At 37.5% G+C, this 23801-nt stretch overlaps 1 protein-coding gene across 1 annotated transcript in view; it reads right to left on the bottom strand.

Moving 5' to 3' along the window:
- ATG4A (autophagy related 4A cysteine peptidase) overlaps positions 1 to 15620 on the bottom strand; it is a 179209-nt gene extending 163589 nt beyond the window's left edge. Inside the window, exon 1 of the mRNA XM_053699137.1 lies at positions 15598 to 15620. The gene's annotated coding sequence lies outside the window, so the exon portion shown is untranslated. The remainder of the gene's footprint in view (positions 1 to 15597) is intronic.
- Positions 15621 to 23801: the final 8181 nt, after the last annotated feature.

Raw genomic sequence — 23801 nt, 5'->3', positions numbered from 1 at the left:
TCACAGGATCTGGTATGCAGACCTAGTGAAAATGTCATCTCTTCCACCTTGGAGGCTGCCTCTGAGGATGGATCTTCTAACTCAGGGTCTATTCCTTCATCCAAATATTGTTTCTCTAAAGCTGACTGCTTGGAGATTGAACGCTGAGTTCTGTCTAAGCATGGTTTTTCTGAGTTGGTCATTGAGACCAGGGTCAGGCTTGCAAACCTGTTACTAGAAAGATTTACCAAAAGGTATGACGTAAATACCTTTGTTGGTGCGAGTCCATGGGCTACTCTTGGAGTAGGGTCAGGATTCCTAGGATTTTATCTTTTCTCCAGGAATGTCTGGAAAAAAGATTGTCAGACAATTCTCTGAAGGGTCAGATTTCTGCATTATCTATTTTGTTGCATAAATGTCTGGCGGATGAGCCAGATGTTTAATCCTTTTGTCAGGCCCTAGTCAGAATCAGGCTTGTGTTTAAGTCTGTTGCTCCTCCTTGGAGCCTTAACCTTGTTCTTAAAGTTTTGCAGCAGGCTCCATTTGTGCCTTTGCATTCCATAGATTTTAAGTTGTTATCTTGGAAGGTTTTGTTTCTTTTTGCTATTTCTTCTGCTCAGAGAGTCTCGGAGCTCTCGGCTTTGCAGTGTGATGCACCTTACCTTATTTTTCATGCTGACAAGGCAGTTCTTCATACTAAGTTGGGCTTTCGTCCTAAAGTGGTTTTGGATAGAAATATTAATCAGGAAATTGTTGTTCCTTCTCTATGTCCTAATCCTTCTTCTCATAAGGAACGTTTGTTGCATAATTTGGATGTTGTGCATGCTCTGAAACTCTACCTACAGTCGACTAAGGATTTTTGCCAGTCCTCCGCCCTGTTTGTTTATTTCTCTGAAAAGCATAAAGGTCAGAAAGCTACTGCTACTTCTCTTTCTCTCTGGTTGAGAAGTATAATTTGTTTTGCTTATGAGACTGCTGGTCAGCAGCCTCCTGACAGACTTACGGCTCATTCCACCAGGGCTGTCTCCTCTTGTTGGGCTTTCAAAAACTAAGCTTCTATGGAACAGATTTGCAAGGCTGCAACTTGGTCCTCTCTGCATACTTTTTCCAAATTTTATACTTTTGCCTCGACTGAGGCTTCTTTTGGGAGAAAGGTTCTTTAAGCGGTGGTGCCTTCTGTTTAGGTTTGCCTGTCTTGTTCTCCCTCCCTAGTCATCTGTGTCCTCTAGCTTGGGTATTGGTTGGGTATAGGCGCCATCTTTTCAACAAGCAAACTCTCATACAGAGATCTTGTTGTCTTTTCTATGTTCCCACGAATGGAAAGTGAATCTGGAAAATAGTTCCCTTGTTCAAGCTACAAGGGTGGTTTTCTTAAGGACCATTATAGATTCCCTATCTATGAAAAAAAATTCTGACAAAAATCAGAAAACAAAATTCTTTCCTCTTGCCTCTCTCTGCAGTCTACTGTTTGGCCATCAATGTATGGTGGTAATTGGTCTGATGGCCGCTTCCATGGACATCATTCCCTTTCCTTGATGCACCTTACCTTATTTTTCATGCTGACAAGGCAGTTCTTCATACTAAGTTGGGTTTTCGTCCTAAAGTGGTTTTGGATAGAAATATTAATCAGGAAATTGTTGTTCCTTCTCTATGTCCTAATCCTTCTTCTCATAAGGAACGTTTGCTGCATAATTTGGATGTTGTGCATGCTCTGAAACTCTACCAACAGTCGACTAAGGATTTTTGCCAGTCCTCCGCCCTGTTTGTTTATTTCTCTGAAAAGCATAAAGGTCAGAAAGCTACTGCTACTTCTCTTTCTCTCTGGTTGAGAAGTATAATTTGTTTTGCTTATGAGACTGCTGGTCAGCAGCCTCCTGACAGACTTACGGCTCATTCCACCAGGGCTGTCTCCTCTTGTTGGGCTTTCAAAAACTAAGCTTCTATGGAACAGATTTGCAAGGCTGCAACTTGGTCCTCTCTGCATACTTTTTCCAAATTTTATACTTTTGCCTCGACTGAGGCTTCTTTTGGGAGAAAGGTTCTTTAAGTGGTGGTGCCTTCTGTTTAGGTTTGCCTTTCTTGTTCTCCCTCCCTAGTCATCTGTGTCCTCTAGCTTGGGTATTGGTTCCCACTAGTAATTGATGAAGTTGTGGACTCTCCATATCTTAGGAAAGAAAACAAAATGTATGCTTACCTGATACATTTTATTTCTTTCCAGATATGGAGAGTCCACGACCCCACCCTTAACCTTTAGACAGTTATTTTTTTACTAAACATCAGGCACCTCTACACCTTTTTTCCATTTTCCTTTCGGTTGAATGACTGGGGATTATGGGTAGGAGAGTGACACTTAACATCTTTGCTGTGGTGCTCTTTGCCTCCTTCTGTTGGCCAGGAGTGATATTCCCACTAGTAATTGATGACGTCGTGGACTCTCCATATCCGGAAAGATATCAATTTATCAGGTAAGCATACATTTTGTTTTTATAAGCAACATCTTCTAACAAAGGATTTTCTGAGTTCTCTAGTTTTTCTTGTGAGCCTCCCTATTTTTAATTTTCACCATTATTAGGGAGTTTTTTAAACTCTAAATATGATTTCTTATTGAAAGTTTAATATTTTACATATTTCTTATTCAGTAAGATTTTAATATTTTATATAGTTTAAACACTAACGTCTGTTCCGATCAGCCAATAGAATGCGAGCTCAATCTGATTGGCTGATTGGATCAGCCAATCTGATTGAACTTGAATCTGATTGGCTGATTCAATCAGCCAATCAGATTTTTCCTACCTTAATTCCGATTGGCTGATAGAATCCTATCAGCCAATCGGAATTCGAGGGACGCCATATTGGATGACATCACTTAAAGGAACCTTCATTCATCGGGTAGAAGAAGGATGTTCCGCGCCGGAGGTCTTGAAGATGGAGCCGCTCCTCGTCGGATGGATGAAGATAGAAGATGCCGCTTGGATGAGCATGTCTGCTGGTCCGGATGTCCTCTTCTGCCCGGATAGGATGAAGACTTCTGCCGCTCCGGATGTCTTCTTTTTGTCCATCGGTGCCAGGCTGGGTGAACACGGCTCAAGGTAGGGAGATCTTCAGGGGGGTAGTGTTAGGTTTATTTAAGGGGGGTTTGGGTTAGAGTAGGGGTATGTGGGTGGTGGGTTGTAATGTTGGGGGGTGGTATTGTGTTTGTTTTTTTACAGGCAAAAGAGCTGATTTCTTTGGGGCATGCCCCGCAAAAAGCCCTTTTAAGGGCTGGTAAGGTAATAGAGATGTTAACCTTTTTAATTTAGATTAGGGTAGGGAATTTCTTTTATTTTAGGGGGCTTTGTTATTTTATTAGGGGGCTTAGAGTAGGTGTAATTAGCTTAAAATTCTTGTAATCTTTTTTTATTTTTTGTAATTTAGTGTTTGTTTGTTTTTGTAATTTAGTTTAGTTTATTTAATTGTATGTAATTGTAGTTAATTTATTTAATTAATTTATTGATAGTGTAGTGTTAGGTTTAATTGTAACTTAGGTTAGGCTTTATTTTACAGGTAATTTTGTAATTATTTTAACTAGGTAGCTATTAAATAGTAAATAACTATTTAATAGCTATTGTACCTAGTTAAAATAAATACAAAATAAATATAAATCCTAAAATAGCTACAATATAATTATTTGTTATATTGTAGCTATATTAGGCTTTATTTTACAGGTAAGTATTTAGCTTTAAATAGGAATACTTTATTTAATAAGAGTTAATTTATTTTGTTAGAATAAAATTATATTTAACTTAGGGGGTGTTAGGGTTAGGGTTAGACTTAGCTTTAGGGGTTAATACATTTATTATAGTAGCGGCGAGGTCCGGTCGGCAGATTAGGGGTTAATACTTGAAGTTAGGTGGCGGCGATGTTAGGGAGGGCAGATTAGGGGTTAATATTATTTATTATAGAGTTTGCGAGGCGGGAGTACAGCGGTTTAGGGGTTAATACATTTATTAGAGTGGCGGCGAGGTCGGCAGATTAGGGGTTAATAAGTGTAGGTAAGGTAGCGGCGACATTGAGGGGGCAGATTAGGGGTTAATAAATATTATGTAGGTGTCTGCAATGTTAGGGGCAGCAGATTAGGGGTACATTGGTATAATGTAGGTTGCGGCGGTGTCCGGAGCGGCAGTTTAGGGGTTAAAAGTGTAATGCAAGGGTCAGTGATAGCGGGGGCGGCAGATTAGGGGTTAATAAGTGTAAGGTTAGGGGTGTTTAGACTCGGGGTACATGTTAGGGTGTTAGGTGCAGACTTAGAAAGTGTTTCCCCATAGGAAACAATGGGGCTGCGTTAGGAGCTTAACACTGCTTTTTTGCAGGTGTTAGGTTTTTTTCTGCCCAAACTGCCCCATTGTTTCCTATGGGGGAATCATGCACGAGCACGTTTTTCTAGCTAGCCACTACCGCAGTGACGTGCAGTGACGTCAGAGGCTGATGAGGCAGTGGCTAGGATACGCCTTCATTCTTTAGATATCCTTTGTTGAAGAAATAGCAATGCACATGGGTGAGCCAATCACATGAGGTATCTATGTGCAGCCACCAATCAGCAGCTACTGAGCATATTTAGATATGATTTTCAACAAAGGACATCAAAAGAATGAAGAAAATTAGATATTAGATGTAAATTGGAAAGTTATTTAAATTTGCATATGGGTTTCATATGGGTTTCATGTCCCTTTAAATGGTGTCTTGGAAAGCTGGTCAACTTAGTAAACATCTGATTTTAGTCTAAAAGGATTGTAACAGAAACTCTTGCCAGATAACACAATGCTTGCTCTGATTATGAGATCTAGAAATCCATGCCCATTAAAATATGTTTAAAACATACTTTTTACTTTAATGCTGCAAATTATGCTTATAGATTCCTTCATTACATAAGGGATGAGAGTCAGAGGGGGAGAAAGAGAGACAGAGAGAGAAAGAGACCATGGGGGAGAACAACACATAAGGAGAGAGATGGATAGATAGAGATAGACACACACACACAAGGGGGGGCACTGCATTTTAAAGTAATAAAACAGCAGAGCTACAGAGAGTTCAGAAAATTAGTCTATAATTTAGTGTGAAGTACAGAGGCAAGCTGCTAAGTTAGTGGGTGTAAAGTTTGAGTAAACAAAATACAAAAACGACCCTGCTGTAAAAGAGTAAAAAAAACACTAAACCACATTCATTAAATGATCATTTTCACTAACAGAATCCTTTTCAGTAAAATCTTACTTTAATAAGATGTGGGTGAAACACTGCTCTCTGTGCCTCTCTCCTGCTCTGTAAGGATTCAGGAAGTGACAGTGGCACATTCCACTGCACTTAGAGGGGAAGAACAGAACTCTCTTTTTCACTTTAGCAAAGCTAGCAGGTTCACAAGACAGCAACAAAATATATGAAAGTTGGTTTTTTCCGTTTTTGTTTTGTTTTATATGATTTAACATCCAGCCCCAACCCTATGTTCCACTTACTAATGCCTCTCGCTGGATTGGTTCAGCCCAAATAGGACTGCCTCAAATAAGCAGTTAATGAGCCATGCAATGATCTTAACCACTTGCATCCAGTAGATGGCGCAGCATGTTGTGTAATGGTGGGCAGACCTGCTTGTGCCTCTCCATTGCACAACATATAGCTGTGAGAAAAAAAAAATGCTGGGGGAAAAAAATTACAATTTTTTTTTTAAAGCCAATAAAAAAATATATATATTTTTGCCCATATGAGAGGTGAAGCACTGCCTCACCTGCCTCTAGTGACTGCACATCACTGGTTCTCCCCCATGGTCTCTTTCTCTCTCTGTCTCTCTTTCTCCCCCTCTGACTCTCATCCCTTATGTAATGAAGGAATCTATAAGCATAATTTGCAGCATTAAAGTAAAAAGTATGTTTTAAACATATTTTAATGGGCATGGATTTCTAGATCTCATAATCAGAGCAAGCATTGTGTTATCTGGCAAGAGTTTCTGTTACAATCCTTTTAGACTAAAATCAGATGTTTACTAAGTTGACCAGTTTTCCAAGACACCATTTAAAGGGACATGAAACCCATATGAAACCCATATGCAAATTTAAATAACTTTCCAATTTACATCTAATATCTAATTTTCTTCATTCTTTTGATGTCCTTTGTTGAAAATCATATCTAAATATGCTCAGTAGCTGCTGATTGGTGGCTGCACATAGATACCTCATGTGATTGGCTCACCCATGTGCATTGCTATTTCTTCAACAAAGGATATCTAAAGAATGAAGGCGTATCCTAGCCACTGCCTCATCAGCCTCTGACGTCACTGCACGTCACTGGGGAGAACAACACATAAGGAGAGAGATGGATAGATAGAGATAGACACACACACACAAGGGGGGGCACTGCATTTTAAAGTAATAAAACAGCAGAGCTACAGAGAGTTCAGAAAATTAGTCTATAATTTAGTGTGAAGTACAGAGGCAAGCTGCTAAGTTAGTGGGTGTAAAGTTTGAGTAAACAAAATACAAAAACGACCCTGCTGTAAAAGAGTAAAAAAAACACTAAACCACATTCATTAAATGATCATTTTCACTAACAGAATCCTTTTCAGTAAAATCATACTTTAATAAGATGTGGGTGAAACACTGCTCTCTGTGCCTCTCTCCTGCTCTGTAAGGATTCAGGAAGTGACAGTGGCACATTCCACTGCACTTAGAGGGGAAGAACAGAACTCTCTTTTTCACTTTAGCAAAGCTAGCAGGTTCACAAGACAGCAACAAAATATATGAAAGTTGGTTTTTTCCGTTTTTGTTTTGTTTTATATGATTTAACATCCAGCCCCAACCCTATGTTCCACTTACTAATGCCTCTCGCTGGATTGGTTCAGCCCAAATAGGACTGCCTCAAATAAGCAGTTAATGAGCCATGCAATGATCTTAACCACTTGCATCCAGTAGATGGTGCAGCATGTTGTGTAATGGTGGGCAGACCTGCTTGTGCCTCTCCATTGCACAACATATAGCTGTGAGAAAAAAAAAATGCTGGGGGAAAAAAATTACAATTTTTTTTTTAAAGCCAATAAAAAAATATATATATTTTTGCCCATATGAGAGGTGAAGCACTGCCTCACCTGCCTCTAGTGACTGCACATCACTGCACTACCGTAAGCAACGCTGGTATTGAGAGTTGAAGTGGCGGTAAATATGCCTGTACGCTCCCTTTTTGGAGCCTAACGCAGCCCTTCAGAGAACTCTAAATACCAGCGTTGTTTAGAAGCAGCGCTAGAAAAAAAACATGCGTAGCTAATGCACCCTTTTGGCCGCAAAACTCTAAATCTAGGTGTAATTTAATTTATGGTGAGGATGGACTATCTTGTGGCTATCCTACATAATTATTATTTTTACCTATTTATTCTTAAAGGGTGGATTCTACCATCAGTTTAAATTCATATATTGTGAAGCCAGTATATTACTTTTCTTCACTCTCACAATTGCTTGAGCTCAACATCTTTTGCTCTAAAGCGCTAAATTAGTTACTAATTGTAATGTTGTATTTCACTTGGTCCCTGCTGGACTGATAAAGTATGGCCCAGGAGGCAAGTGCAAGGGCCCAAGTAACAGCAATGTCACCCTTTGAAATGTTATGATTAATAAGCAGCATTTTAAACAACCTCACTGCATACTTCATTGCCTGGGGGTGGATGCCAGAGGATCGGCAGGGCGACCCCCTAACAGAGGCAAAACAAATAGTAAAAATGGGAGAGTCACCGGAAGTGTAGTAATTTGAGATTTTGACGACTTGGAGTTTTCGACAGAACACCGGCTCTGATTTCATTAGATAACGACGCCCGGTCAGAGGGGAAATTGCCATCCTGGCCCAGTCCACACCTGCTAGTTCCCTTGTCTGATTGTGTGTAGTCTGCCTAGATTGCTCCCACAAAAGATTCTTTCATGCATCCATACACAGAATTTCAACTTGCAGTCTAGATTGTTTTGACTGTTTTTGATGTATTTGCTTTTATATTTAGGACACACATACATTTTACTGTTTGTTTTTATTTGTTTGGAAAGCATAATATTCTTCCTGTCCTATATTACCACGTTTTTTTGCACATGCTAAGATAACTTTACAAGGATTTAGAACATATTTTGCTTAATCAGGCTACAATTACTTGGTGCAAAAGGAGTTAGGTAAGGGAACCAAAAGGTTTAGGGTTTATTTAGCACTCATCCCTAAAAATGTAGAAGTTAAAAAATTGAATTTTTAATAATAACCATTTTAAAAAAACAAGGAAAATCCTTGATAATGTACCCACACTAAAACTGTTCACCTAGCCCCCCTGTTTCCTGGCCGATAGCAGCTCCCTCGGCTTCAGGTGTCAGGGACTAGGGACAGTATTAAAACCAATAGTAAGTGCACAACAAAGTGCTTACTGTAAGCACAAACGCGTTTCGGCTGTGTTAATCAGCCTTTCTCAATGTGGACAAGTAAGCCGAGGCCCGGGTGCCACCCCTTTATATAGTGCTTGTAAGAAAGTTCACAGCCAATCCCTATCTCGCATTCACGTCCGCCCATTCAGTAACCAATCCCGAGCGGTATGTGGTAGGCGCGATTGCCAATTGCGGTGTGATTGGATCCAACAATTTTAGACGTACCAATCTCGAGTCAGCAGTGCTACAAGGGGGACCGGCCAGTCTATTAAGTATCGATCCTTTGTAAATACTCATCATTGGATGCATTCAATGTCGTAAATCCCTTTTTGCGATCAGTTACTGCTTTATCTATAGATCGTTATGTTGGTATATTATGTCCATATGTATGATTATTATGTACACATACATAGTCGTTATCTACCGGCTTAGGTGCTGCATGGCTAGATCAAAATCATGGTATTAAACCGATATGGCAACCCCTGTGTTATGTCAGTATATCATATCCCTATCAAGGATTGATATGTACACATACATTATCGTTATCCAGCGGCTTCGGTGCTGCATGGTTAGATCCGGTCCATGTTATGGAACCTGTGTGGGAACCCCTATGTTAGCTATTATGTGTAACCCTTCTATAGATATTTATTCAACCTTAACGTATGGTCATTAAGAACATTATTCTCACTATGTTGGTTTAATACAGTATCCTTTCTGTTCAGCACGCTGTATAATACTTTGAAGTTCACCTTCATTCTGTACTGCGTGAGCTGTCAAAGTAGAGATTACTATTATCCTATTTCCCAAACATATTTCCTACCTCTCATTGTACCCCTTAGTTAGTATCCGAATTACCTGAGCATATACAGATTTATAATAAAACATAAGTTTTTTATTTATTATCACATTGAAGCCCAATATACCTGGTTCGGAGTACAGGGTATTTACTTGGTTATACCTATGGTTCATTTTCTAAACTTACTATACATATTCTCCTATTCAAGTGTGGCTCTTTTTATTGCATTAGTATGAAAATACATATGCAATATAAAAGAAGCTCATTATGTGTAGTAAATGGTATGAATCATAGTTTTGAGGGTAGTGATGTTAATCGGAGTCATTAGGAGTTGGATTCCAATTGGAACATTATAAGGGAGATGGTGATATGAACTTATTAAAAAATAGCACTACGGGCGGCACTTTAAAAATGTGTTATCCAGTGTTATTCATTTGAAGACAATTATTGATAAATACCTTTGTATGGTTCTGACTTACAGTATCATCAAATATACTTGTCTGTTATAATAGCTCCTGGATACATGCAACATTAAAGGTTGCTAGGTAACACAAAAAGATAAATTTTAAATTTTAATCAGAGACTACCTATTTCTGATTCTTCTACCAGTATCACAGGAATACTGGCATCAGAGGTGGCAACACCGAAAATGCTTTGTTACAAAAAGAAACAGGTTGGATATTCAAATTAAACTCAGTTATGCCACATGGGATGAATGAAGCAAACAATTATTGGGTATTCCTGTGATACTGGTAGAAGAATCAGAAATAGGTAGTCTCTGATTAAAATGTTAAATTTATATTTTTGTGTTACCTAGCAACCTTTAATGTTGCATGTATCCAGGAGCTATTATAACAGACAAGTATATTTGATGATACTGTAAGTCAGAACCATACAAAGGTATTTATCAATAATTGTCTTCAAATGAATAACACTGGATAACACATTTTTAAAGTGCCGCCCGTAGTGCTATTTTTTAATAAGTTCATATCACCATCTCCCTTATAATGTTCCAATTGGAATCCAACTCCTAATGACTCCGATTAACATCACTACCCTCAAAACTATGATTCATACCATTTACTACACATAATGAGCTTCTTTTATATTGCATATGTATTTTCATACTAATGCAATAAAAAGAGCCACACTTGAATAGGAGAATATGTATAGTAAGTTTAGAAAATGAACCATAGGTATAACCAAGTAAATACCCTGTACTCCGAACCAGGTATATTGGGCTTCAATGTGATAATAAATAAAAAACTTATGTTTTATTATAAATCTGTATATGCTCAGGTAATTCGGATACTAACTAAGGGGTACAATGAGAGGTAGGAAATATGTTTGGGAAATAGGATAATAGTAATCTCTACTTTGACAGCTCACGCAGTACAGAATGAAGGTGAACTTCAAAGTATTATACAGCGTGCTGAACAGAAAGGATACTGTATTAAACCAACATAGTGAGAATAATGTTCTTAATGACCATACGTTAAGGTTGAATAAATATCTATAGAAGGGTTACACATAATAGCTAACATAGGGGTTCCCACACAGGTTCCATAACATGGACCGGATCTAACCATGCAGCACCGAAGCCGCTGGATAACGATAATGTATGTGTACATATCAATCCTTGATAGGGATATGATATACTGACATAACACAGGGGTTGCCATATCGGTTTAATACCATGATTTTGATCTAGCCATGCAGCACCTAAGCCGGTAGATAACGACTATGTATGTGTACATAATAATCATACATATGGACATAATATACCAACATAACGATCTATAGATAAAGCAGTAACTGATCGCAAAAAGGGATTTACGACATTGAATGCATCCAATGATGAGTATTTACAAAGGATCGATACTTAATAGACTGGCCAGTCCCCCTTGTAGCACTGCTGACTCGAGATTGGTACGTCTAAAATTGTTGGATCCAATCACGCCGCAATTGGCAATCGCGCCTACCACATACCGCTCGGGATTGGTTACTGAATGGGCGGACGTGAATGCAAGATAGGGACTGGCTGTGAACTTTCTTACAAGCACTATATAAAGGGGTGGCACCCGGGCCTCGGCTTACTTGTCCACATTGAGAAAGGCTGATTAACACAGCCGAAACGCGTTTGTGCTTACAGTAAGCACTTTGTTGTGCACTTACTATTGGTTTTAATACTGTCCCTAGTCCCTGACACCTGAAGCCGAGGGAGCTGCTATCGGCCAGGAAACAGGGGGGCTAGGTGAACAGTTTTAGTGTGGGTACATTATCAAGGATTTTCCTTGTTTTTTTAAAATGGTTATTATTAAAAATTCAATTTTTTAACTTCTACATTTTTAGGGATGAGTGCTAAATAAACCCTAAACCTTTTGGTTCCCTTACCTAACTCCTTTTGCATATATATATTTAGGGTCAGCACCGGATAACTTATCTACCTATCCCTAATCCTACTATTTCTAGTGCCAGTTTCATAATTTGTAAATATATACAATTACTTGGTGCCATCAATACAATGATATGTTTATTTATTTTTAACTACAAAAATTTCCTCGCAAAAGCTAATATCAAATACAGGTAGCCCTCAGTTTACAACGGTTCAATTTACACCGTTTCAGAATAACAACCTTTTTTTCCCATCATGTGACTGCTATTGAAAAGCATTGAGAAGCAGTGCATCAATTAAAATAGCCAGTAGGTGGAGCTGTCCGCTTGTGTTGCAGCAAAGCCAAGCAAGCTGAAATTAATCAGTTTAACCAGACCTGAGCTATCAAGCAGATTTCAAATGAACAAGATCTTCCTGTCTATAAATCAGTCCAGATTGAAATGCATAGAAAGAACTGTTTGCAGAAAAATGCAAGTGAAGTCTGTGTTGTGTGATTATTTTATTAGGTTTATAATGCTGTTTAGCAAATGTTTTTGTTCATTTAACTTAGTTTTATTATATATTCTGTGTTGTGTGATTATTTTATTAGGTTTATAATGCTGTTTAGCATTTAAAGTCTTCATTTCAAAGCTTTAAAAATAATGTATTAGATGTTACTTATGACAATTTTGAGAGGGGCCTGGAACCTAACTCCCTCACTTCTCATTGACTTACATTATAAACTGGGCTTCAATTTACAAAGGTTTCAATTTACAGCCATTCCTTCTGGAACCTAACCCCGACGTAAACTGAGGGCTACCTGTACTGTTAAAACACCAAGGGTCCAATTCTCAAAAACTCTCCATCTTAGAGTGAAATCATCTGTCAGAACTCACTGAAGTCTAAAAGGAACAGAACAGAACCTAGATTTGTGGTAGCTTTGATACCTGGGTTTGCTAAAAAAAATAACCAGGGGAACTCCGTACCCTTTAGCATCACTAGAAACACCACAGGTTGAACTTTTTTGGTGCCTGAAACTCTTTCAATTGATGTTATGGATTTAATATCTATGGGCCAGATTACAAGTGGCGCACTAACAGTTACCCGCAAGCGATATCGGGTTTATGGTGGCTGTTTGCGAGCCTCAGAAGGAGTGCTTGTATTACAAGTTGAAAGTAAATGTAAATATAAAGGCGTGAGCACAATCGCGATTTACGATAGAATGATTACCGCAACCTCAAAACTCTGGTTAACTGTTTCACAAAACAAAAAAGTGTCACAAAACACATCAATAATACATTACAAAGTACAGTTACACTCATAACACCATATAATACAAATTATTATAATAAAATAGTGCACAAAAAGTTATAAGGGCTCAAAGATATGAGGTCTCAGGCATTAGAGAACAAAAAGGCAGGCAAACGGCTCTAACATAGAGATACATACATATACATGTCTAAATATGTCTGTCTATATAAATATATATACATATATATATATGTGTGTGTGTGTATTATGTGTTTACATATGTATTTATATGTGTATATATGTATTTACAGAAATATACACATATAAACACATAAATACATATGTATTCATATATTCATATGTATAAGTGCATTGGAGCACTTTGCAGTCAAGTAGCTGAAAATGTAATATATTTATGAAAGATTCATATTTAATAAAGTGTTATACTGTGTATTTACTGTAAATATTCAACAATCCAATGTTCATCACATAGGGGAATATGTTCTATATATTTTTAAATAGATATTCCTATATATATATATATATAGATATATATATATATATATCTGTATATAGCTATACCTATATATAATTATATATACATATATATATATACAGACATACTTCAGAGATATTGCTGGTTCGGTTCCAGACCACCTTAATAAGGTAAATATAACAATAAAGTGAGTCACACTCATTTTTTTGTTTCCCAGTGCATATAAAACTTATATTTACACTATATTGTAGTCTATTAAGTGTGTAATAGCATTATGTCTAAAATACAATGTACATACTTTAATTAAAAAATACTTTATTGCTAATAAAATAAATGCTAACCATCATCTGAGCCTTCAGTGAGTCATAGGGGTCTATTTATCAAAGCGTCAATCTCAGTGCATTTGCCGGCTTCAATACACTCGCCAGACATTGTTGCTGCAGATCTGAATACGATCCCCTTATTTATCAAAAAAGCCATCAAAAACACGCACGTTAAGTACGGTGCGAAGAGCATCGGACTGTTGTTAACTTACAGTCATTGATGACGTGGTTATTCAGGTTTTTCCCAACTTTATTTATACCATTTCATTACTGTCCATGAACAAGCACATTTCTCTAAAGCTAATCTTTTATTTTTCAACTGTTAATGTCCAAGAAGTAGATAGATCTATACCTCAACAAATAATATCTCATAGAAAGTTATTGTTATATTGATTTGTTATACAAAAAAATCTGTTATATGATACTTTCAAATAAATTAATGTGTATTTGTATTTCTAGAAGTCATGATATGCTTTTATCTCATATTTTATTTTTATAAATGATTATTAATGCTAGAATTTGTACATATATCTCTGCACATACTTGTGTGTGTGTGTGTGTATATATATATATATATATATATATATATATATTTGTGTGTGTGTGTTATGTCAGAAATCGTTTGCAAACATATTTACATGTCCCAAAATTCCTTTTTTTTTGTTCTAAACAATGATGTCTTTCATATCTCTGTGTTTATTTATACCACTATATGTATATAGTGTAAATTTATTATTAATTATTAATCAGAGTATCATATGTATTTATTTGCAATTAATGGATATTTTAAGAGCTGGGCCAGTTTTCTCTCTGTGCCTGTGTAATCCCTCCTGATTGTAATCTAGTTTTGAAAACCACCCCTACACAGGTGTTATAAAATGGGCTGGCATATAAGATGACATTTCTTACTGAAAAATGAGTTCAAGAGAAGGAAGAAATACACTGAAAATAGCATGACAGTAAAGAGGTGATTTAAATTTCTGCTATATCTGAATCATGACAGTTTAATGTTAGGTGGGCTATCCCTTTGAGCTATCAGTTTAAGATTATATTGAATCAAACATCAATTTGAATTTTAAAATCATTGTCTAAAATATTACACTGTGTGTCCTAATGTCAGCATCAATGTTTATCTTTAATTTTAAATTCACATATACATACTTTCAAAGTATAATACACAATGTAACAAATGGCACTTACAAGTTATGATGAGTGATCAATGACACAAGTATCGAGCATTTTGATTTGTTAGTGATAGTCTAATATGTATATTTGAATCATATTGGCTGATTTCATAAATCATGTGATTATGCATATTCCAATCAAAAGTGGTTGAAAAATTCACTAATGTGTGGATTTTTTAGGAGTTTGCGTCATAATTGGTGGAGAGTGGGACTTGTATTACATGGCTTAAACATGGTGCACATAGATTTTATTACAAGACCAGAGACTTCATATTTGCATTATCTTTCTTTACTACTCAAGTGCAGCTTTTTAAAGTACATAAAACACATACACATTTAAAATAAAACAGAAAAAATAGAGTCTATATAACTAGCCAATGAGAATGCTAGGTTAGAGACAAAAGAGAAAATGGACCAATCAGATGATCCATATTGGCCATAAACAGACCAGTGAGCACCCCATCTTCCTCTTTCTTTTGCTGCTCATGCAACATATAAGTGTGGCTAATTGTTCTCTCATTTATTATTATTATACCTTGTCAACTGTTATTAATTTAACATTTGTTATCACATTTTATTTCCATATTACTTATATATTTGTGTCTCTTCCTACACATATTTTCCATTTTCGCCTTTATTTTTTCTCTTCCGTTTTTTATTACATTATATTCCGTTTTTTCCTGCACTCGTTTTTTGTGCAGTGTTCGTTTTGCCCTGTGCCTAGTTCTAGCTACTTTCCTCTTATCCGGTTTTTTCTTTGCTAACATTTTGTGTCACAAAATTTACCTGCTGTTTTTCTCTGAGAGTGTTCTGTCTCCTCTCCCTTCTATCTTGAGCTCCGGTGCCATCTTGTGGGCGTTCTTAGTGACGTCACAGCCCGCCTTCTGTTTACCTCAGTAGTGCTGTGGACGCCTCCTGCCCTCTCCGTGAAAAGTAATTTTGTTTCTTTCGGCTCTTCTTTCTCTCTGACTGTGTCAGCTGCTAATTTTCTCCTTTTTTCCTCATTTTTAGGTATTTGCTGCCCTCCGGTGGTGCTTTCAGTATTCACTAAGTTTTCCTGTCAGAATATATTTTTCTTCCTGTCAGAAATTTTTGCTAATCGTTTTACTGTTTTAAAAAATTTATTACAATAAAAATTCACAAATTATTTGCATATTAATATAGGTGTTTTTGTTGGCTAAAGGTTCAAATATCTTTTATTAATTTTACCTCATAAATTGTTTGCACTATTTATATTTACATTAGTATTCAATATGTCTCTTGACATTTCTCCCAATCCCTTATCTGAACAATCTGTTCAAATTATGATTGATAACTCAATAAATAAATTAATGTCTCACATGACTTCCCTTATGCAAAAATCCCCTCCAAAGAAAACAATTAAAAGAAAGGCTCCTTCTAGTGCTTTTAAATTAAGCAAAAAGCTTGTCAGTAAATCCAAACACACTCTGACTGAGTCTAATCTTCCTTGCGGCAAAGGAAGTAAAACATCCGCTAAAAGACCCCTTACTCCCAAGGGGAATAAAAAGGGAGTTCAAATTAAAAAATCTGAAATATTTTCAAAAGAAAAGGGTTCTGATTCCTCTACATCATATAATTCAGATAATATGTCTGAGGATTCAAATAATTCCTCTTCCAATAATTGTGATTCAGACTCCTCCTCTGAATCTGAGCCTAAACGCAAAAAAGCTAAAAAATGCTCTAAAAAATCCAAACATCTAGATGATGATAATTTTAATTTTACTGACGCCCTTGGTAACCCCCGTTTTAATGCAGACACCTTACACCATCCTAGATCCTCCAAATGGTTTCCTCCCATGGAAATCGCTTCCTTTAAAGATTTTCAACTCAAAAAGACCCTGAAGAAAAGGGCTCGAAATAACATGAGGGCTGAATGTCCCAGACCCCTTCTCCCCAAAAATTGTAACATTACCCCTGAAATTGATCCCAAAGTTCTCAAATTTATTGGCTCTCCGGGTTACAAAATTAAAAAAGGATTAGATAAAGCTTGGAAAAATTGCCAGGATAAACTCCTTTACACCATTGGTCCTATTACTAAGCTCTTTGAGTTATCTGAAGAGGCTGTAATCCAAGAATCTCCTATGGACCCTTCCCTCGTTAGAGAGTGGGTTCAGAGCATTCTGTCCTTTGTGGGTAACACTAATACCACCATTATAATTGAACGCAGAAAGAATATTTTAAGGAAAATTGACCCTAAGATCTGTGATTTCGCAGTTAATGAATTGCAATCTGACAAAGATGGTCTTCTTTTTGGAGACGCTTTTCTTAAGGATTTGAACCTTTACGCCAACACTTTCTCCACCCTTAATAAAGTTAAGACCTCTATGAGAAAAATTATGTACTCTCAGAATTTCTCTGACAGGGCCGGGAAAGGTAGAGGTCGCTTTCCCGGCCGTTCCTCTCAAATTTCAAGACCTCAATTCCAACAAAACTACTCCTCTCAGTATCAACACTACAGATACAACAATGAAGCCTCTCCAGCTTTCAACTTTTTTCCACAGCGGTCCAGACCCTGGCAACAAAGAGGTCAACGTTTCAGAACCCGATCTCGCCCTTCTCCAGGTAAAATTTCCTCTTTTCAACACTCCTCTTTCTTCCCCACTAAAAGTTGGGGGAAGAATAGCCTTCTTTGCTCACAATTGGAGTCTCATATCTTCAGATCCTTGGATCTTAAACACAGTTCAAGGAGTTCAGATAGACTTCTTATCTCCCCCTATCCAAACTTCTTTTCCAAAACCTATTCACTTTTCTCTAAAAGACAGACTTCTAGTTCAAACAGAGATAGAAAATCTTCTACAAAAAGAAGCAATCTCCCCAAATCCAGTTCCTCATCTAGCCTTCTTCAGCAACCTTTTTCTAGTAAAAAAGAAAAACGGTCAGTTCAGACCTGTTATAAACCTAAGAACTCTCAACGCTTACGTTGTTTACAACCACTTCAAACTAGAAGGGATTCATCTTCTAAGGGACTTTCTTTTGGACAACGATTGGCTGGTCAGACTAGACCTCTCGGATGCTTATCTCACAGTCCCCATACATCCGGAACACTGGAAATACCTGACTTTCTCTTGGGAGGGAAAAGTTTGGAGTTTCACTTGTCTCCCTTTCGGACTTTCATCCGCTCCATGGATATTTACAAAACTCCTCAAACCAGTAGTATCTTTTCTGAGACTCAGAGGAATTCGTCTGATCATTTATCTGGATAATATCCTGCTGATGAATCAAGATTTTGCTTCTCTTCAATCTCAGTTATCCATGACAATAAACCTCTTAGAAAATTTAGGTTTTCTAGTAAACAAAGAAAAATCAATCCTTCTTCCTTCCAAATCTCTAATTTTTCTTGGTTTTCTTATAGATACGGCGAAAGCCACTTTAAGCTTACCCCTCTCAAAGATAAAGAACATCAAGAAGGAAATTTCAAAGACTCTCAACAAACAATTTGTCTCGGTCAGACAGATAGCCAGGATTGTTGGGTTACTTTCATCCTCAATTCAGGCTATCTTTCCGGCCCCCCTTCATTATCGAGAGCTCCAGAGATTAAAAATTTCTTACCTTCAGAAAGGTTTCTCTTATTCTCACCTCATTCCATTATCCTTGGAAGCCAAAGAGGAGCTTTCGTGGTGGCTTTCCCAAATGGAAGCTTGGAATGGGAGAGCTATTTTTGGGAAATCCCCAGATTTAATCATAGAATCCAATGCCAGCCTGTCGGGTTGGGGTGCCCGCTGCGGTCCATCTATTACCGGAGGGAAATGGTCCGCAGAAGAAATAGGCCTTCATATAAATTGTCTGGAACTTTTAGCCGGGTCCTTTGCTGTAAAAAGTTTTGTAAAATCTTTAGCCCCTGCCTCTATCCTTCTTTGGATGGACAACATCTCAGCCGTGAGATATCTCAATCGATTAGGTGGCACAAAGTCCAGAAATCTGTCAAATATTACCAAGGATTTTATTCATCTCAGTTTAGACAAGAATATCTCTATCAAGGCAGAATATATTTCAGGTCTTTCGAATTCAGCTGCAGATTGGGGTTCTCGTTTCCTCAGGGACTCCAGCGATTGGAAAATTCACAGAAACATTTTCCTATCCATCCAAACCCTTCTGGGTCCTTTCTCCTTAGACATCTTCGCTTCTCGTCTCAACCGTCAACTTCCTCTCTATTTCAGCTGGCGTCCAGATCCAGAAGCCTTGGCAATAGACGCTTTTCTTCAAACCTGGCCGAAACTAGGAGCTTATGCTTTTCCCCCCTTTTCCCTGATTGCCCGGACAATTTCTGTAGTTCGCAGGAACCTTCTATCTTTAACCCTCATAACTCCCCTGTGGCCAACTCAAGCTTGGTATCCCTCTCTTCTGGGGATGTCTTTCAAAACCCCAATTCTCCTCCCTGTTCTTCCGGATCTCCTCTTAGATCCAGAGGACAATCCTCATTTTCTAATTCTCAATCACTCTCTCAGACTAATAGCATAGTCGATTACGGGGAACTCAGAAATCTCCTCGACCTTTCGGACTCAACTAAATATCTCATGCGAGACTCATGGGCCCCAGGAACCCACAAATCTTATTTTTCCGCATGGTCCAGATGGTCTAGCTGGTGCATGCTTAGGAGTCTGGATCCCTTTTCATCACCTCTAACTCAAATCCTAAATTTCCTGTCTCATCTCTTTGATCTAGGCCTTGCATACAGGACCATCAATCTTTCCAGATCCGCTATCTCTGCTAGACATGATTTCATTAACAATCTCCCTATCAGAAAACATCCTTTAGTATGTCGTCTTCTCAAAGCTATTAGACTAAAAAGACCTCCTACTCCAAAACATAATTTCTTCTGGGATGTAGATTTAATTTTCTCTCTCTTTAAATCTTGGCCTTCCAATGACCTTCTCTCTCTAAAACAAATTTCTGCTAAACTTGCTACCCTTCTTTGCCTGATCTCTTTTCGCAGGGTTTCTGATGTCTGGGCTCTAGATTTCAATTCTAAATCTTTTTCTCCTGAAGGTGTCACTTTCCTCATTTCTCGTAGAACTAAGACCTTATCCTCTTCTATTTTCTACCCCTATTTTCCCTCTGAACCTTCCCTCTGTGTTGTTTCTTGTCTCAAATCTTACGAATCTAAAACTGCATCTTTCAGAGATTCTTCTAACAACCAACTCTTGTTATCTTTTGTTCCTCCTCATGCTCCTGTCACTACTACCTCTATTGCTAGATGGATAAAGTGGGTCATGTCCGAGGCTGGAATTGACCTTTCTTTTTCTGCTCATTCAGTTAGAGGATTGGCCGCTTCTAAAGCCCTTCTGAAGTCTGCCCCATTGCAAGACATTTTGAAGGCTGCGGACTGGTCTTCCGACTCCACTTTCAGACATTTTTACTTTAAACCTATCCAACATGCATCACTTAACCTTTTTCAATAATTGCTTTAAACATGCAAATATGAAGTCTCTGGTCTTGTAATAAAATTCCGATTATCCTAGCTTAGTGAAGGTATAATCTAGATTTTATTAAAGACACAGAGACGAATATTTCCCACCTCTCTACTATCTTATCCCACCCATACAATTATCTATTTAGAATTATACTAACGTTTTTATATATTTTATTTTAGTTACCAACTTCCCAAATGTCCCTAGTTAAATCAGGATTTGCTCCTACAATCAAGACTCCTGTCTCTTCATGGAAGAACAGATGGATCTTCAAATCCTCTCATTCATCTCATCAACCCTCGAGTCAAAACTCCATGAAGACTTTTCAATTCCTGTGGTTTTGTTTACTGATTTGTTTATTCCTTGGACTGTTGGGACTATTAAATTTCTTCAAAAGTTTCCTGGTTATGAGCATCAAACAAGAAAGAGGAAGATGGGGTGCTCACTGGTCTGTTTATGGCCAATATGGATCATCTGATTGGTCCATTTTCTCTTTTGTCTCTAACCTAGCATTCTCATTGGCTAGTTATATAGACTCTATTTTTTCTGTTTTATTTTAAATGTTTATGTGTTTTATGTACTTTAAAAAGCTGCACTTGTGTCTTTAATAAAATCTAGATTATACCTTCACTAAGCTAGGATAATCGGAATTTTTCACAGAAAATAAAAAGGAAGTTAACTATTAAGTTCTGTATTTCATTTTTATCTCTATATCTATTAGTGCGACAAGTTTGGGGAAAAACTTTTCAACAAATTTGTAGAAATATTGTCCCCTTGCTTTGCAATAAAGAGACACATTTGTAACATAATCCATTAAAGGGACAGTCTACCATAGAATTGTTATTGTTTTAAAAGATAGATAATCCCTTTATTACCCATTCCCCAGTTTTGCATAACTAACACAGTTATATTAATATAATTTTTACCTCTGTGATTACCTTATATCTAGGAACCTTCTTCCAGCCCCCTGATCACATGACTGTGACTGTTTATTGTCTATTGTCTTAAATTTAGCATTGTATTGTGCTAAATCTTAAATAACCCCCTGTGCCTAGTGTTATCTATATGGCCCACGTGTACTTTCTGTCTCTTTGTGTTGAAAAGAGATTTAAAAAGCATGTGATAAGAGGCAGCCCTCAAAGGCTTAGAAATTATCATATGAGCCTACCTATGTTTAGCTTAAACTAAGAATACCAAGAGAAAAAAGCAAATTTGATGATAAAAGTAAATTGGAAAGTTGATTAAAATTAAAAGTCCTATCTGAATAATGAAAGTTTAATTTATACTAGACTGTCCCTTTAAGTAGTAATGTATTTTTCATTTTTATTCCTATATCTACTAGTACATCAAATGTGGAGCAATAATATTGTTTGATTTACAAAGGGTATAGAATTTTAATAGAGTTTCTAATTTACTTTTATTATGTAATATACTTCATTCTTTTGCATCATCGAACATAAGCTTTCTGTGTTTTCAGACTCCCATTGAGTTCTATGGCATCCGCAACCTGAAGGGTGGCAGATTGAAGACTAGGTACGCTGCGTCGGAATACACGCGAGCGTACCTGTTAAATGTTTGATAAATTTGGAAAAGGGTCAAATAGAGTTGAATCTGAATTCGGAACATCTGTAACGACATTGGATTGAGATTGCGGGATCGTATTTTACATCACAAAGTTCAACATTTGCCGATCTTGACACTTTGATAACTACGGTGGATCAATCTCGCAACAAATACAAAGCGGAATTTAAGGGTATTTTCAGTTGACACTTTGATAAATAGACCCCATAATATTTTTGCTGGTGGTATGTATATATAGGTGTGTATATATGTGTATTCATGTGTGTTTATGTGTTTATATGTTGGAAAAATTGCGCTGATAGACTTGCTCAACACAGAGTTTCCACAAACGTTCAATTTGTAAAAAGCGCAATAAAGTGAAGCACAAAAAAACTGGTTATGCCTGTATGTATGAATATATATATACAGGGAGTGCAGAATTATTAGGCAAGTTGTATTTTTGAGGATTAATTTTATTATTGAACAACAACCATGTTCTCAATGAACCCAAAAAACTCATTAATATCAAAGCTGAAGTAGTTTTTAGTTTGTTTTTAGTTATAGCTATTTTAGGGGGATATCTGTGTGTGCAGGTGACTATTACTGTGCATAATTATTAGGCAACTTAACAAAAAACAAATATATACCCATTTCAATCATTTCTTTTTACCAGTGAAACCAATATAACATCTCAACATTCACAAATATACATTTCTGACATTCAAAAACAAAACAAAAACAAATCAGTGACCAATATAGCCACCTTTCTTTGAAAGGACACTCAAAAGCCTGCCATCCATGGATTCTGTCAGTGTTTTGATCTGTTCACCATCAACATTGCGTGCAGCAGCAACCACAGCCTCCCAGACACTGTTCAGAGAGGTGTACTGATTTCCCTCCTTCTAAATCTCACATTTGATGATGGACCAAAGGTTCTCAATGGGGTTCAGATCAGGTGAACAAGGAGGCCATGTCATTAGATTTTCTTCTTTTATACCCTTTCTTGCCAGCCACGCTGTGGAGTACTTGGACGCGTGTGATGGAGCATTGTCCTGCATGAAAATCATGTTTTTCTTGAAGGATGCAGACTTCTTCCTGTACCACTGCTTGAAGAAGGTGTCTTCCAGAAACTGGCAGTAGGACTGGGAGTTGAGCTTGACTCCATCCTCAACCCGAAAAGGCCCCACAAGCTCATCTTTGATGATACCAGCCCAAACCAGTACTCCACCTCCACCTTGCTGGCGTCTGAGTCGGACTGGAGCTCTCTGCCCTTTACCAATCCAGCCACGGGCCCATCCATCTGGCCCATCAAGACTCACTCTCATTTCATCAGTCCATAAAACCTTAGAAAAATCAGTCTTGAGATATTTCTTGGCCCAGTCTTGACGTTTCAGCTTGTGTGTCTTGTTCAGTGGTGGTCGTCTTTCAGCCTTTCTTACCTTGGCCATGTCTCTGAGTATTGCACACCTTGTGCTTTTGGGCACTCCAGTGATGTTGCAGCTCTGAAATATGGCCAAACTGGTGGCAAGTGGCATCTTGGCAGCTGCACGCTTGACTTTTCTCAGTTCATGGGCAGTTATTTTGCGCCTTTGGTTTTCCACACGCTTCTTGCGACCCTGTTGACTATTTTGAATGAAATGCTTGATTGTTCGATGATCACGCTTCAGAAGCTTTGCAATTTTAAGAGTGCTGCATCCCTCTGCAAGATATCTCACTATTTTTGACTTTTCTGAGCCTGTCAAGTCCTTCTTTTGACCCATTTTGCCAAAGGAAAGGAAGTTGCCTAATAATTATGCACACCTGATATAGGGTGTTGATGTCATTAGACCACACCCCTTCTCATTACAGAGATGCACATCACCTAATATGCTTAATTGGTAGTAGGCTTTCGAGCCTATACAGCTTGGAGTAAGACAACATGCATAGAGGATGATGTGGTCAAAATACTAATTTGCCTAATAATTCTGCACTCCCTGTATATATATATATATATAAAAAACC

The sequence above is a fragment of the Bombina bombina genome, chromosome 1, assembly GCF_027579735.1.
Source record: "Bombina bombina isolate aBomBom1 chromosome 1, aBomBom1.pri, whole genome shotgun sequence".
NCBI classification, from domain to species: Eukaryota; Metazoa; Chordata; class Amphibia; order Anura; family Bombinatoridae; genus Bombina; species Bombina bombina.
This window is presented reverse-complemented; position numbering and strand designations above follow the sequence as displayed.